General features: G+C 45.7%; 1 protein-coding gene across 2 annotated transcripts in view; it reads right to left on the bottom strand.

Moving 5' to 3' along the window:
- LOC144822450 (uncharacterized) overlaps window positions 1–15,772 on the bottom strand; it is a 54,679-nt gene extending 38,907 nt beyond the window's left edge. The window contains exon 1 of one of the 2 annotated variants that reach the window (XM_078680127.1): window positions 15,731–15,772. The gene's annotated coding sequence lies outside the window, so the exon portion shown is untranslated. Of the gene's footprint in view, window positions 1–15,695 lie in introns of both variants that reach the window. The other variant, XM_078680042.1, reaches the window with a different exon arrangement.
- Window positions 15,773–16,399: the final 627 nt, after the last annotated feature.

The following is a 16,399-nucleotide window of genomic DNA, read 5'->3' as shown; positions in this document are numbered from 1 at the left end:
GGGGGCTGGAATCCACCTTGTTCCACCGGGACACTTTTACCTGGATTGAACTGACAACATATCATACAGGTACGGACTTTCTGCTTGGCTGCAGCTCGTAAATGCTTGTTGAACCAAATATTCTGGATACTGTCTAACATAGCTTTTTCCCCTAAATGTGCTGGACTATGTGCGGTATTAATAATGACTTGAACCATAGAGTCGGGGAGAAACCATGTGGCTCTACCCTTCGTTACCCATCCTTGATCTGTCTGGACCCCTCCTTGTTCGGACCATTTCTTGATTTCATCGGGAGTAGCATGTAACTGGATATCTATGACATCTTGTGTAGGGTCCTTAACTGTCATACATGTAATCGGATCTGGAGTATGTGTCTGATTAACTTGAATGTCTGGAGTCTGTGCTGTAAGCTTGGCTGTGCGATCTGCTAGATCGTTACCCTGGGAAATAATGTCAGTGACCTTCGTATGTGCTTTGCATTTCATGATAGCAATAGATGTCGGTAAGTGTATGGCATCTAACAGAGCTTGGATAAGGAGACCATGCTGAATCTTGGTTCCATGAGAAGTCATGAAACCTCTCTCCTGCCAGAGCACTCCGAAGTCGTGTACGACTCCAAATGCGTAGCGTGAATCTGTGTAAACATTAACTTTCAAGTTCTTGGCGTGTATGCAGGCTTGTGTCAGAGCAACTAGCTCTGCTGCTTGAGCGGACAGGGTATCAATACGGTGTGTTTCAATAACTTCGGTGTCAGTAGTCACTGCATACGCGGCGACTAGTTCTCCTGTACTTGTTCTCATACATGAACCATCCACATAAAGTGTCAGGTCGGGGTCTGGTAACGGAGTATCTGTCAGATCTTGCCTTGGCTTTGTCGTAATGTTAACTACTTCCACACAGTCATGTGGGTCAGGATTCGAAGTAACTGATGGTAACAGTGTAGCAGGATTTAAAATGTTGCAGCGTCTGATTTCTATGTGTGGCTGGAACAGTGTCAATTCATAACCTGTTAAACGTGCAATTGTCAAGTGCTGAGTCTGTGTTCGGTTTAAAAGAACCTCTACGGAGTGTGGAACTTGTACTGTCAGAGAGTGTCCTAAAACTATGGAATCACTTTGTCTGATAGCTAGTGCTGTGGCTGCAACTGACTTGAGGCACGCAGGTAGAGCCTGGGCTACAGGATCTAATGTGCTCGAAAAATAAGCACAGGGCTTGTATTGTCCTGCTTGATCTAGTGTGAGAATAGATAATGCTGTACCTTCACGTTCAGTAACGAAAAGTGTAAAAGGCTTACTGTAGTTCGGAGTAGCTAGAACTGGAGCTTGGCATAGGGCTTTCTTTAACTCGTTGAAACTAAGTGTATGTTCAGATGTCCAAGGGAGAACAGTCGATGCGGCTGCCTCCTGTGTCGTTAACTGTATCAGTGGTTTGGCTAGGAATGCATACTGAGGAATCCATTGTCTACAGTAAGAAGTAAGGCCGATAAAGGCACGTACCTCCTTCTGGGTCTTGGGCTGAGGAAGACTCGCTATTAACTGGATACGGTCTGGTGTCAACTGCCTACCCCTCTTGGACAGCAAGTGTCCTAAGTATACCACTTGCTGGACACAGAATTGAAGCTTCGAAGGGGACACCTTGTGCCCCATCTCGGCCAGGAAATACAGAACCGTTAGTGACGCTCGCTCGCAGTCACGTTCAGAACGGGCTGTGATCAGTAGATCATCGACATACTGGAGCAGGGCAGTGTCAGTTGGCATGTGAATGTTGTCTAGTTGTCTCTTAAGTGCTTGACTGTAAATACTAGGACTTTCTGTGAAACCTTGAGGAGCTCGTGTAAACATATAGCTCCTTCCATTTAAACAGAATCCGAAAAGGAACTGGCTGTCTGGATGAATAGGAACACTGAAAAATGCATTCTTGAGGTCGATTACTGTAAAGAACGTGGCTTCGGAATCAATGGCTGTCAATAGGGAAGAGATGTCTGGGACAACTGGGTACTGCGGAATAATACATTTATTAAGCTCTCGTAGGTCGATCACTAATCGATATACTGGGGGTGCATTTGGATCAGTACGTTTCATGACTGGAATGATCGGAGAGTTACATACGTTGGAGTCAGTTTCTACAACTACTCCTTGAGCGATGAGCTCGTCAATAATTTTGGATAAGGCTGCTACAGCCTCGGGTGGCAATCTGTACTGTCTGATTCGTGGTAACACTACACCTGGCTTGAGAGTCACACGATAGGGTGTGATTTGCATATAACCTACATCAGTTGGACCTTGCGCCCATAAATGCTGCGGAACATTAGACAGTCTTGAATCAAAATCTCGTAATACATAGTGACCCTTGAAGTCACGTAGGAACAATCGTATTCCCTCTGGGGAACAGCATATAACTGCACCTAACTCTTTCAGTGTCTTAATGCCTAATAGGTTTTCTGGACATGATTTAGTAAGTAACAGATCAGTAGTGCGGGACAATGGACCTACTTCTAGAGTAACTGGCTTTGAAATCTCATTTACGATAGGTTTTCCTGAAAATCCAAGGGAAACATTTCTTGAGCCTGAGAGCGGAGCCCCTGGAACTTCGGCGTGACTAATAGTGGTCCTACTTGCCCCTGTATCAATCAAAAACTTTCTGTCTTTCCCTAATACTTGACTGTGAACATAGGGACCTTCTTGATCTACAGGTATCTCGATGAGAGGCAAGCCTACCTCCCTCTCTAGGCTGTTTCATGAATACTGCTGGTACTCTGGATACTCAGACTGTGCATACTGGTACATCTGCTGTGTGACATGCTGGGTTGCAGCAATAGGCTGCGGTACTGTAACTGTCTGTTGTGCATTCTGTGGCTGAGGAATCTGTGAAACTTGTTCTTGTCTAGGCGGACGTGGTCTTTCTTTAGTCTTACCAGTAGCTATGTTGTGTTTCAGAACTGCACACTCATTTATGAAATGACCTGGCTGTTTACAATAATTGCAGTTCCCTTTAACGGGAGCTGCAGGATGACTGGCTTGATTCGGACCCCTCTTCTGACTGTCTTGAGGAACAGATTGTGCAACTAGTACTTTCATTTTCGTGTCTTTCATACGTTTTCTCTCGTGTTCTTGCTCTTCCCTGATTCTATTCTGGTGGTACTGGAGCATCTGGAGCATTTGGGACGGAGTATTAGCTTGCCAGGTGCTTTCGACTTTCAAAACTCGATTTTTAATTTGTGGGCTTGAATTCTCGACTAATTTAGTAACAAAAAGGTGAGGGTATGGCTCACTACTTGTCTTGAGGCCACTATTGATACTGAAACATTTTTCAAACCTAGAATAAAAATCACTAATATCTTCTTCTTGTTTCTGTTTACAGGCTGAGATTGCATCCCAGTCTTCTTTTCTAGTTGTCAATAATCTGGGTAGGACTTGAATCAATAATTCTGGTAATTCTTTACATTTATCTCCAAGACCGGTACCTGGTACTCGTGCCTTGTCTTCAGCTTCTAGAACTGCCCAATCGATCTTTTTCTCTCCCACCTCCCATTCTTTTTCCTTTAGTTTTTCATACACCCCTGCGGGCAACAGGACCTTTAACATTTTAATAATATCTGGGTAAGTGTATTCTCCCATACGGAGCATGTCTTTTAATTCTCTATGGAACCCTGCTGGATCTTTGTCATGACAGGGAATTAATTTCTTCATTTCGAGGAGTTCCATCTTTGTAATCGGGGTGTAAACAAACACTCGTTGCATTTCACCGTCCTCTGTCTTAACTGGATGCACTTCTCGTAACGGGTTCTGTCTTTCTATGTAAAAGGGTTTACTTTCTGGGGGTGAGACATGAACAAAATGCGGGTTCAGGAACGTTCTATATTTGTGGCGCTGTTCTAGAATGACACTAATTAAATCGGTACCTAGACCTCTCCATCTATACTGGAGTAACTCGTTCAGGACATCATGTAACGGACCTGGATCAGAGTGCTGACCCTCATACAGAGTAATGAGGTGCTGGATCATATACATACCCACCAGTCGTTGCTCGGCTGGGGGCAATTTCAGAAACATTTGTGCCACTATTTCGTCTGGAAAAGTGGTAGAATCAGTAATCCATCGGACTGCTGATCGGGCTAGTTCCTGTTCATGCATGGTACTTAACTCACTGTAACCAATTCGTGATTTTAGAATGTGATCGGTAGCTTGGAACACTTGTTCTAGGGAACCTTGTTCTGGTGCTGAATGATGGAAAATTGACTTGTGTTCTAGGCGTAAATGGCGATCTGGAAATCTAGATTTTCCTACATACGCTATTCTGGCAGTATTCTCGTCCTCTACCTCTTCAGGATCAGAGTTACTTTCTTTCTCGCTTACTTGTGCTGCTTTACGTTGTTCGTGTATCTTTATTATTTCTCTACGGATTTTCTTGTACATACTCTCCATGGCATTAATGGTATTGTGCTTACCCTCGGCTATATTATCACTCCACTTTGTCAGGGTTTTCATTTCGGCCGGATCTTTAGACGGGTAATCTTGTTCTCTTATTAGACAGTTAATTAAAAACTTTAATATCATACGCTGGATCTCAGCTTTCCTTTGAGACATGGCATCACTAATACTTTCTGGATCATCCCCTGTACGGATGAAACGATAAATTCTGTCTAGATCTTCTTTCATATTGGGTAGGGTGACTAGATACTCGGTCACCCTCCTTACGCGTACTGAATATAAAACCATATTATTCTCGCCTGGGACTGGGTCATAGGCACATTCGCCAAGGGCTTGCCTGATTTCTGCAACCGACTTATTACTCTTGGGAGTACGCTGTGATGCTTGAGCATGTAATTCGAGTGCTGATAAACGCTTGCGTGGCGGCGGGGTTTGAGGAGGACCTCCTCCTGCGGCCCCTAGACTAGAATCGTCGACTGATATTCTTCGTGGCGGAGCGGGAAATTGAAATGCTGGCTGGACCGGGGGTACCGTAGCAGGTACTGCATGGGGTGCCCCGGTGTCTGGAGAAGCAGGATGTGCCTGATTTACTGGGACTGGCGGAGCGCGAACAGGATTTGCATATTCAGGGACTGTGTCGTCCAGATAGGACGAAATAAAAATATCAGCTGCAGTCTGTTTGTGACGTAGCTTGGTCGGAACTAATGGTGGCGGGAAATTACTGGATGCCTCCGGGGTCGCTTTTGGCAAGCCCTCGGCAAGAAGAGGGTACATACCCTTAATAAGGGCATTCCTCTGTCTGTCTCTCTGTTCAGTTTTGACTTGTTCACCTATCTCGATTAATTCTTTTTCTTGGGCTCGCTCTTGGGATTCTCTACTTAATTCTGATTTTCTGATTTCTTTTTCGGTTCTTTTATGAGATTCTTTACGCCATAACTCGATGGCATCTTTCTGTGACTGTCTGGCTTTCTTTTTCCATAATGCTTCTTCTACTCGCATGATGCACTCGGCATCCCATGTACCCGATACGGGCCATCTATACTTTTCTTCTAACTGTTTGGTATACTCTACCCATAAATCTAGATACAATATGGCACTTATGCCATGCTTCTGATACATAAAGTGACCTGGACTGTCCCTGGGCGGGACGGGAACTGCTGCTTCCAGCAGACCCTTTCTAGTTTTTAACTGACGTAACTTGGAAAATATGGGCATGACTGAACTGTAATCTAGACACAATACAATACACAATGAACACGATACTTATTCCCCATTCATACCACGACATTGAAATACATGAAAAAACATTTAAAATAACAGTTCGAACAGAATACTCCCTGGAAATACTGAGAACAGACACATAAATTTTCTCGAGAACAGAACTGACTAGAACAGAAACTAGATGCACTGCTGAAACAGTACGAAACTTACCGGTCTCATAAAGAGACACGTCAGGACCCGCATCCACCGAAATGGACACTTCGTTTGTGGGACTGTGTACCACCAACCCACAGACCAGAGTCACTTAAATTGACCCTGTCTAGATACCACCCCAGTAACGGTACTCACCGGGCAGCAAGAACGGAAGGCCTCGGACTGGACTGGACTGCTACGACGACGGACGACGAACTTCGGACTTCAGTTACGGGTGGACCTCCGGATACCTCGGACCTTGGACTCTTGGCTTGGGCTCTGGTCGGGACTCGCCGCGTTCCTCCACCGTCTCGTCTGGATGCTGGACCGCCTCCTCCGTCTCCTCCGTGGGCCTGAGGGATACTTGAGCAGAAATATCTGCCACTGCGCAGAAGAGTTCCGTCACGACTGCAGAGGGTCAGGGGGTCGGCGTGGCTTCACCGACGCGTGGGGAAAGGGCAAGTCCCTATTCGGGCGCCATTATGTGGTAAATAAATAAATAATACCCTATTTTTGACTAGACATATATCATAACAGATAGCTCAATAAATAAGAGTCAAGATTCGAGGTAGTAGGAGTTTTTGCAGGTTTAATACAGCATAAGGACAGGATCAGGACAACCTGCATAGGAATAGGATGGCAGGGCCCAGCAGCTGCTGGGGCTCGACCTGGGATGAGCGCGCTGGCTTTTAATAACAATACATGAGCATATATACATAACGCAAACACATAGCAATACATTGCAGTGGGCGTAACAGTGGGTGGAGCAGAAGGCGTGACGCGTAGCAGTCGCGAAAGATAAGGGGGGAAAAGAGGTGTAACTGGGCGTATACATAGACATGTGGTGCAGACGTAACAGGATATGTCATGAATGGGGCGGAAACCATGGAGGGGGCTACCTGAGGAGCCGGGACCTCTAACCTGATGGTGCGCGCAAACTGGCAATGACGTATCACTAGGAGAAGCTGGGGGCTATGAACTCTGTGCTAGGAGCAGAGACTGAAGTCTGGAAAGTCGGAGCGACATGTACCTAAACAGTATCTAGTATCTGATGTTTAGAGAACATGTTGATATAAACTAGAAGTTAGGAGGGGAAAGGCTAACAGACTCTAAGACTGGAGCATGCATTATTCTACATGTAGTGCGTGATGAAGAATATTAAATGACCATTAAATGCAGTATTTCTCTAACGTGGAGACGTGAAGGCTAGACAATGACGGAAACTATTGATGCAGTTCAGTAGCTTAGGAATGCAGAGAAGGAGGACTGAACTGATAACTGGAATCATAACATATTCTTGGCAGACTCAGAGACTGAGCCAGGCTGGGCCGGGCACTGCGAGGCAGGAAGTAAGTGAAGGGTCGAGGATACAGGTGGGGGCTGTATCCCTCCTCAGCGAGGCTTCAGGAGACAGGAGCTGAATCTAGTGTCCAGGCCTTTTTGAGGCCTAGAAACGGGGACTTTATAATAGAATAACGTGCACACTGAGAAACGTGGCAACGTAGCTTTACATAGGCCTGATATTCGTAGTATTCACGAGAACTGGAAACTGGCATACTAGAGGGGGACACAACTGTAATTGCGTCATTAATCAGACATGGGGAATGCATATGCATATTTAATCATGCACACATAACATATGATGGATGACACGTAGGGACACAGAACATGGCAAAATTTACTTTTCCACAGCCTATTGACTTTTATATCATGCTGGAAGATGTAACCATGGCCACAAATGCAAGCAAGAGTGGCAAGGCCCCAGGCCTGGATGGGGTACCAATTAATGTATTTAGGTAAATTCCGCAGCTGTGGTCCCCAATATTAGCACAGGTTTATGAGCATGCTGTGCAAAAGGATTTATAGATACATGGTGCGAATCGATCATTGTCCCACAATTTTAAGAAGGGGGGATCGGGAAAATTGCGCCTGCTACCGCCCGATATACTTATTAGAGTCACTTATGAAGGTAGCAGGAAGGATTGTTTTAGATCGGTTGCAAACACGGGCAGAAGAAAATAATATTTTAAGTGATGTACACTATGGTTTTAGATCTGGTTTCAGAATCAACGAGCAGGCTCTTAATCTTAGTATTTTAATTGGAAAGTACACTCAGGCTAAATCAGGGACATTTTATTTGGCATTCGTCGACCTTACTGCCGCATTTGACTGCATTATACACAGCAAACTGTGGGGCATTCTTAGTGATCTCAATACTAATCCAGTTTCTAAGACAGTAATACTCTGGTGCCACAGCTAAAGTTTGTTATGGACTTAAGGGAGAGTGTACCGCACTCTTCAAAGTGGAGAGGGGAGTGAGGCAAGGATGCGTTTTGGCACCACTCCTGTTCACTCTTTATACCAACGCATTGGAACAGGAGTAGGTGTCAAACGCTAGGGACCCGTCATATGTAAATAAGCGTCCGATAGTCTCCCTTCTCTACACGGATGATGCGTTACTTATGGCAGGTACACAGATTGGTTTACATGGGGGGTGTTACTTTTTATACTAGTGTTATGGACAACCTGGGTTTGAAAATGAATACAAAGAAAAGCTTTATAATGACTTGTGGGAGAGGGAAACAAAAGTGTAGAAGCTTTCAAGCTTCAGGGAGCAGGGTGGTACCTATTAACTCTTTTACATATCTGGGTGTCCTATTTAACCGTACTGGGTCTTGGGCTCAAGTGATCAAGACTAGGAGCCTTTTGCTTATGAAGTCTACTGCGGCCTGACTTCATTTTATGAAAAACTGGGCAAAAGGCCACCCGAAATTCTCCTGATAATCTACCAGGATAAATGCATGAGCATAGCAACCTTTGGGACGGGAATATGGGGATTTCACGATTGTGCACCAATCCAACATGTGGAAAACGCTTTAAGATTTTATTGACAGTTCCCACCAGCACCCCAGTTTTTAACTGCCACAGTGAGTTAGGTGTATCATACATCTCAGACTTAATTAAGGTACAACCTGTGCTGCTCTGGCATAGAATTTAGACCTCCACCAGCACAGGCCTAAATAAGGAAATCCTAACTGACGCAATGAAATTAGACCATGCCAGCAAGATTACTTGGCTAAAATACGTAAAAAGCTTTCTGCAGGATATTGAGCATCCAGAATACTTTTGCCTACCTTAAGCAATGAATTCCATACATCGGAAGGAATTCAAAAAAGCTTGTATGACTTTCCTGGAAGAGAACAGGTAAGCTCTGGAAATGAATAAACGTATGGTGGTTCAGCACCAAATAATTACTATAACGTATAACATCCAACCGTATCTATTGTGCTGTATAGGGGGATACCATAGGAACGTGTTAACATGTTTTAGATTTGGTACATTCCATCGTTTGATTAGTCACCCAGACATGAACAATTGGTCAAGGGAATAATGCCCGTGCCCCTGCGATAATATCTCTCCATAAACAACTATCCATGTAATCCTATTCTGTAAATTTTACATAAATGAACGACATAGATGGATTATACCTCTATTAAAACAGGGGGGGAGGGTGGAGACAATGACGTCCAGCTCTATTGTATTTACAGATGTCGGATAACTATTATCGCATTGGAACGATGGTGGGTTTCCTAAAAAGCATACTGAGAGCAAGGAACATTTTAAATGTTTATAGGTTTAACAGAAAATATATGGGATTTTTATGTTGACTAACTAGAAATAGTTACAGTAAATGAACTGTTTTATGAACTTGTACATATTAATGTTTACCATTGTATTTTCAGAAGTAAGATGAGATGTTTATAATTGACTGCTTTCATGATTTTAAAATTGAATAAAGCTTGTTTTGATTTGACTTCAGAATTACTGCTGCTGTATTTGTTTATACTATATTTGAAGAATTTTTTTGTTAAGTATTTAGATTGTCACAGAATGCACCGATAGGAGTCAGGGAAGTTCTCATTTCATCTGGGGCGACAAATCATTCAGGATATAAAAAATAATTTTTATTATTTGCCTATTAAGAGGACTTTGCATGTGCGATTTTGCCTTTATATTCTGCAAGCTCAATTTTAAATTAGATTTTTCGCTCTTTATCGTCCCTTTCCTGCCAGTTTTGAAGCAATGCAGGTTTCGCCTTCTTTAACTCTAGCTTGTACCAGGATATTGGTCTGGTGCGGTTTATAACTAGCCTGTCTGAGCCACAGAGTGGATTATTATTCTTTGGAGAGAACGTCTTCAATTGATGGTAAGTGGGGCAGGGGTGGGATTGTGAGAGTGTTGATAACACTGGCTCTGTATTAATGTATCGCCATGTGTGTATGGTTTTATTTGCTGCTTGTGGATCAAGTTAGAAAAATCTAACGGAATACAACGCTGATCAAATACTGATTGGACCATATGCAAGGAGGGATGATTATATTGGATCGATTCAAATTATATGCCCAGATCAGATTTTAGGTATTTCATTTCATGTGACCTGAGCATGTAATTTGCTGGTGTAAACTCAACATCATTAACTCAGCAAATTCATTATCTTTAGAGGCTGAGTTGAAGTGAAGTAGATTTACCCCTTCAGTTTGAGTAATTAGTTTCAGAGATGTGTGGATCCACAGGAGAATAATTGCTGATATCTCATCTCCTTTCTCTGAGTTTGTTCTCTTTTGGTTATCTTCGGGTACGGCTTCTGGAGATATGGAGTAGATTCCTCTGACAACCAGGTTTCAGTTAAGAACAGGATATCCGGCTTAGGAGATTGTAATAATTTGAGTATTTCTACCTTATCTTTGCCTAAGGAGGGTGGGTTTAGTAAAGCCGCTTTTAACGACTCCTCAATCTGAGGATGTAGAAGAGTCTTATTGTTTGTTGGCCCACAGTGAGGGCTGCTGAGTACCAGATTACTCGATAAGTGTGGCTATCATACACGCCATTTGCTTCTAAAGACGAGGCAAGCATGGGGGAGATACTAAAATCTGTGTATATTAAAGACAATAGATCTTATGCTGAAGATGAGAAATATTGAGGATACTACCTGACTCCAGGTCCCAGCGGATGTGGCCAGGCTTGCCTGGGAGCAGACAGGCTTGTCTTTGGCAACATTTTTGCAGCACACACACAAAGAAATTGCTCTTTAAAAACTCCATTCAACTGTATACTCACAGATGTGACACAAACTCCAACTCTCACTTGTACAGCCTCACACCTCATTTATAAATGGATTAATGTAACAAACCAGATATCTCTTAACCACATCTTGCTGCACAATTACACATGCATTATGCTCTGCCGTGCACACACACCTGAAACACAATTGATCTCCAGGCACAAAGACCTACACACTGGAAATAAGTAATCAGACGGATCAGTCGCTTACGCGCTCATATATAATGTATCCACCCGAGAGGCCCAATCATAAACAAGCACATACACACTGTCTCGCACACACAAATCACTTCCATACATTCTGTATTGAAAGGTTAGACTTCGTCCAAGCCATTCACGAGCATCGCCTACTCCCAGAGACCTACACACAGGGCGGGCACAGGGCGGGCACAGATCTGCACAATCACATGTAACACCCCAAATAATCACGGGTCACTCTTCACACAAAGTTCTTGCAGTCTCTTCAACAGAGCTGTGACATTCCAGAGTCTCTGATGCAACACCCAATGTGGAATGCTGTTGAGGGAGTTCGAAGGTGTCAGTATCTGAGGAGGAAGCAGATCTAACTGTGGGTGGAGCATTCTGTAAGGTATAAACACTCCTTTCTATCATCACCATGAACACGCGATACTTCATATATTAGCGACGCGCGGAAATATGGAAAAATGTACAAGGCTTCAATATCGTATTGTGAGAGTACTGAGGGTCTGTTAATTTTATGTTAAAAAAGGCATTGAAGTAGGTGATAACATGGAGAAACGTTGTCACTTCTTCAAACACTCCACATATTGCATGTGCACTGTACTTCACAGCACAAAAACAACCTGCCCTGCACTTCACAGCACAAACACAACCTGTAGAGTGTAGAAGGATTAATCTATGTATAGGATTTTGTACTGTAAGTGTGTTTCCAGTACTAATCCTATGCTAGACAGCACACACTCCTCTGCCCTATGGTGTAAAGGTTTTGCGTGGCACTAGGTAGACTGTGTACTTGTGCCGGGGCAGTGTGCAGCAGCGTGCTGTATTTCATAAATCTGACTAGGCGCTGCTTTCTCCCCCTCGCACATCACAGCGCTGTAACCTAACTGCTGCACTGAGTTGCACTAAAAATAATGTATCTGCTCCTTACTGTGCATGTGTGGTCTGCCCAGCATCAACCCTCACATTCTCTTGGGCACGCTTGGTCTGCCCAGCCTCAACCCTCACATTCTTTTGTGCATGCTTGGTGTGCCCAGCCTCAACCCTCACATTCTCTTGTGCACGCTTGGTGTGCCCAGCCTCAACCCTCACATTCTCTTGTGCACGTTTGGTCTGCCCAGCCTCAACCCTGATATTCTCTTGTGTACGCTTGGTATGCCCAGCCTCAACACTCACATTCTCTTGTGCATGCTTAGTGTGCCCAGCCTCAACCCTCACATTCTCTTGTGCATGCATGATCTGCCCAGCCTCAACCCTCCCATTCTCTTGTGCATGCTTGGTGTGCCCAGCCTCAACCCTCACATTCTCTTGTGCATGCTTGGTGTGCCCAGCCTCAACCCTCATATTCTACTGTGCATGCCTGATCTGCCCAGCATCAACCCTCACATTCTCTTGTGCATGCGTGGTCTGCCCAGACTTAACCCTCACATTCTCTTGTTCATGCGTGGTCTGCCCAGCCTTAACCCTCGCATTCTCTTGTGCATGCGTGGTCTGCCCAGACTTAACCCGCACATGCTCTTCTGTACGCTTGGTGTGCCCAGCCTTAACCCTCACACTCTTGTGCATGCATGGTCTGCCCATCCTCAACCCTCACATTCTCTTATGCATGCTTGATCTGCCTAGCCTTATCCCTCACATTTTCATGTGCATGCTTGTATTGCCCAGCCTTAAACTACACATTCTCTAGTGCATGCTTGTTTTGCCCAGCCTTAACCCTCACACTCTTGTGCATGCGTGGTCTGCCCATCCTCAACCCTCACATTCTCTTATGCATGCTTGGTCTGCCCAGCCTTAACCCTCACATTTTCCTGTGCATGCTTGTTTTGCCCAGCCTTAAAGCTCACATTCTCTTGTGCATGCTTGGTATGACCAGCATTAAACCTCACATTCTCTTGTGCATGCTTGGTCTGCTCAGCCTTAACCATCACATTCTCCGGCAGCTGGTGGCAATTATAGTGAAATGAGTGTGTTACATCACTCTCTCCTTATTTGACATCACAGTCCCGCTTAACCTCTCTCTACTTCTCTATGTACCCCCACCTTCTCTTTTATCTCTGATCTCTTTTCCTCAGCTTTGTCTACCTCACCTCTCATCCAATATACCTCACTCTGCTCCCCCTTTCTATAACTCTCTCTCATGCCCTTGTCTCTCTTTCAGTCTCTGTACCTACATCTATATCTATTCTTATATCTCTCTTACTCAACTCTCTCTACCTCATCCCTATCTCTGTACCGCACTTAACTTGTTTCTCAATTACATCCTTGTTTCTCCCTTGATTACATTTCACCTCTCACACAAACTCATCTCTAGCTTTACCTCACCTCCATCCTCTCTTCATGTCTACTACCTTACCTCTACTTCTCTCTCTGCCCTTTCCATGCCTTCCCATTCTTCTCACCTCGCTATCTCCTCTCTCTCTCTGCCACATCACCCTCTCTCACTACATACATCTTAACACTTACATCATTCTTAGTTCACAGCCTACTCTCCCCACCTCTCTTTCTCACCCTCTACCTCTGTTCTCTTTCCTTCACCTCGCTAAATATTTACTACATTCTGACTACCTCTATCTCTCTACCTCGACCATGAACTATTCTCTCTTTAAATATGTTCTCTGCCTATCCTCAACCCTCTATGTCCCTTGCTCGCTCTTTCATGCAAACATATATTTCTCTATCTGGACCTCCTTCTTCACTTCACCTCACCCCCTCCACCTCAACTATCTCTCTCAAACTTTATCTTTAAATATGTTCTCTGCCCATCCTCAACCCTCTATGTCCCTTGCTCGCTCTTTCATGCAAACATATATTTCTCTATCTGGACCTCCTTCTCCACTTCACCTCACCCCCTCCACCTCAACCTCAACTATCTCTCTCAAACTTTATCTGTACGGATCGCTCTACCTAAATGTCTCTTCCTCTTTAATTTTCCCACAACTCGATATCTCCATACTAACATCACCTCTCTTTCTCTAGTTCATATATGTTTTCAAATTCCTCTTTCTACACTTCGCCCCTCTCCGCCCTCGTTACCTGAAATGTTGTGCTCTACCTCTTCTCACTTTGCACACTCTATCGTGCATCGTCCACTTCTTGCTGCTTTTACCTCTCTCTAATTCACCTTTTATCTACATTGCCTCTCTCTCTTCACCTCCCCCCTTGGAATACTGTCCTCTTCTGCCTCTCTACATTACCTTCTCCCTACCTCACTCTAAACTCTACCTATTTCTCTACCTCTCTTTCACATCTTCCTCTATCTACCACTCTTCATCTTTCCATCCGGCTACCTCACATTTCTCTATATACTTTGCCTCTCTCCGCCTCACATATCCTTCTACATCATTTCTGTCTCTCACTTCCACCTCTACTTCATGTCGTCATGATTTTTAATGAACAGTGCGGTCTCCACAGCCTCACACCAGCTGAAAAGAAGTTCGAAATTAGAACAAAAAGATGCTGCGTTCTGTGCAAGAACCATGTGGAGGCCACAAGAGGGGAGGAGAACACGAGAGGGGAGGAGGCCACAAGAGGGAAGGAGGCCACAAGAGGGGAGGAGGCCACAAGAGGGGAGGAGGCCACAAGAGGGGAGGAGGCCACAAGAGGGGAGGAGGCCACAAGAGGGGAGGAGGCCACAAGAGGGGAGGAGGCCACAAGAGGGGAGGAGGCCACAAGAGGGAAGGAGGCCACAAGAGGGGAGGAGGCCACAAGAGGGGAGGAGGCCACAAGAGGGGAGGAGGCCACAAGAGGGAAGGAGGCCACAAGAGGGGAGGAGGCCACAAGAGGGGAGGAGGCCACAAGAGGGGAGGAGGCCACAAGAGGGAAGGAGGCCACAAGAGGGGAGGAGGCCACAAGAGGGAAGGAGGCCACAAGAGGGAAGGAGGCCACAAGAGGGAAGGAGGCCACCAGAGGGGAGGAGGCCACAAGAGGGGAGGAGGCCACCAGAGGGGAGGACGTCACAAGAGGGGAGGAGGCCACCAGAGGGGAGGACGTCACAAGAGGGGAGGAGGCCACGAGAGGGAAGGAGGCCTCTGATTATCAACTAAAGACTCACATTCAGGACAGAGTTCTTCTGCCTTAAAAGGTCTTACATTACTGAGCACAATATCAAGCACACCCCCTACCCCCCTCCTTTTCTTCTGACCCCCCCCCCCCGCCCCAGGCCCCTTCCCTGCCCCAGGCCCCCCTCCTCCTCTTCTGACCCCGCTCCTCTGCCCCCCTCTTCCCCCTTCCTCTGCCCCCCCTCTGTTTTCACCTCTGACCCAGGCCCCCCTCACCCCTCCTCTGCCATAGGCCCCCCTCCTCTTCTGACCCCGCTCCTCTGCCCCCCTCTTCCCCCTTCCTCTGCCCCCCTCTGTTTTCACCTCTGACCCAGGCCCCCCTCACCCCTCCTCTTCTCCCCCGACCTCCCCCTCCTCTTCTCCCCCGACCTCCCCCTCCTCTTCTCCCCCTCCTCTTCCTCCCCTCCCCTCCTCTTCTCCCTCTCCTCTTCTCCCCCCACCCCCCCCTGCTCTGGCTCCTCCTGAGTCTCACCCTCTCTCATTCCTCGAAGCTTCCTTCACACTCACTGTGGCAAACTGTAAACGCTTTCACTTCCGGGTCACCGGGGGTCAGCGCCAGCAGCAGACTGGGCCTCTCCCTGGCCTTTGTAGGCAATACCATCCGGGTCAGCAGCGGCAGCGACAGCAGAAGTAGCGGAGGCTGCGGAGCTCTTCTCTTCCTATGAGTATGAAGAGTCTCTTGGTCATTGGTGGCAGGGTCAGCACCAGCAGTGAGTACTGCCAGGCCCAGCCTTCACTGATTCTATTGCAGGATCGGAGGCTTCAGATTATGCCTCTTTCTTTGCTGCTCACAGCAAGAGCTAAGTGCACTTTGTTATCTCCCTCTGCTGTTGGCATATATTGCTCATGTTTATGGGATTAATGAGGGGCTAAAATATGTTAACGTGATTAACGAGTGTTTAAAATTGCCCAGTTATAGCATACAATTTATTGTTAATGCGTATGTTGGTCTATCGAGTTTACCTGCTTGTGGGGTGACTGGGACTTCAGGGAGTGTGTTGTGCTTGTTCGCTAGCGTCGCGAACAATTTTAGCCCCTCATGAAGAGGCATAATCCTCGCCTCCGTGTCCTTAATAGAATTGCAAATTCTTGTCGCGAATGCTAGCAAATTTGTGACTCCAAAGCAGAGGTTTTTAAATGTATCTTTGAATTAAATGTTTAAACATTTCACCCCAG

This window comes from Lissotriton helveticus, chromosome 1_1, assembly GCF_964261635.1.
Source record: "Lissotriton helveticus chromosome 1_1, aLisHel1.1, whole genome shotgun sequence".
Lineage (NCBI taxonomy): Eukaryota > Metazoa > Chordata > Amphibia > Caudata > Salamandridae > Lissotriton > Lissotriton helveticus.
Note: the sequence above shows the minus strand (reverse complement) of the source record. Positions and strands in the feature narration are given on the sequence as shown.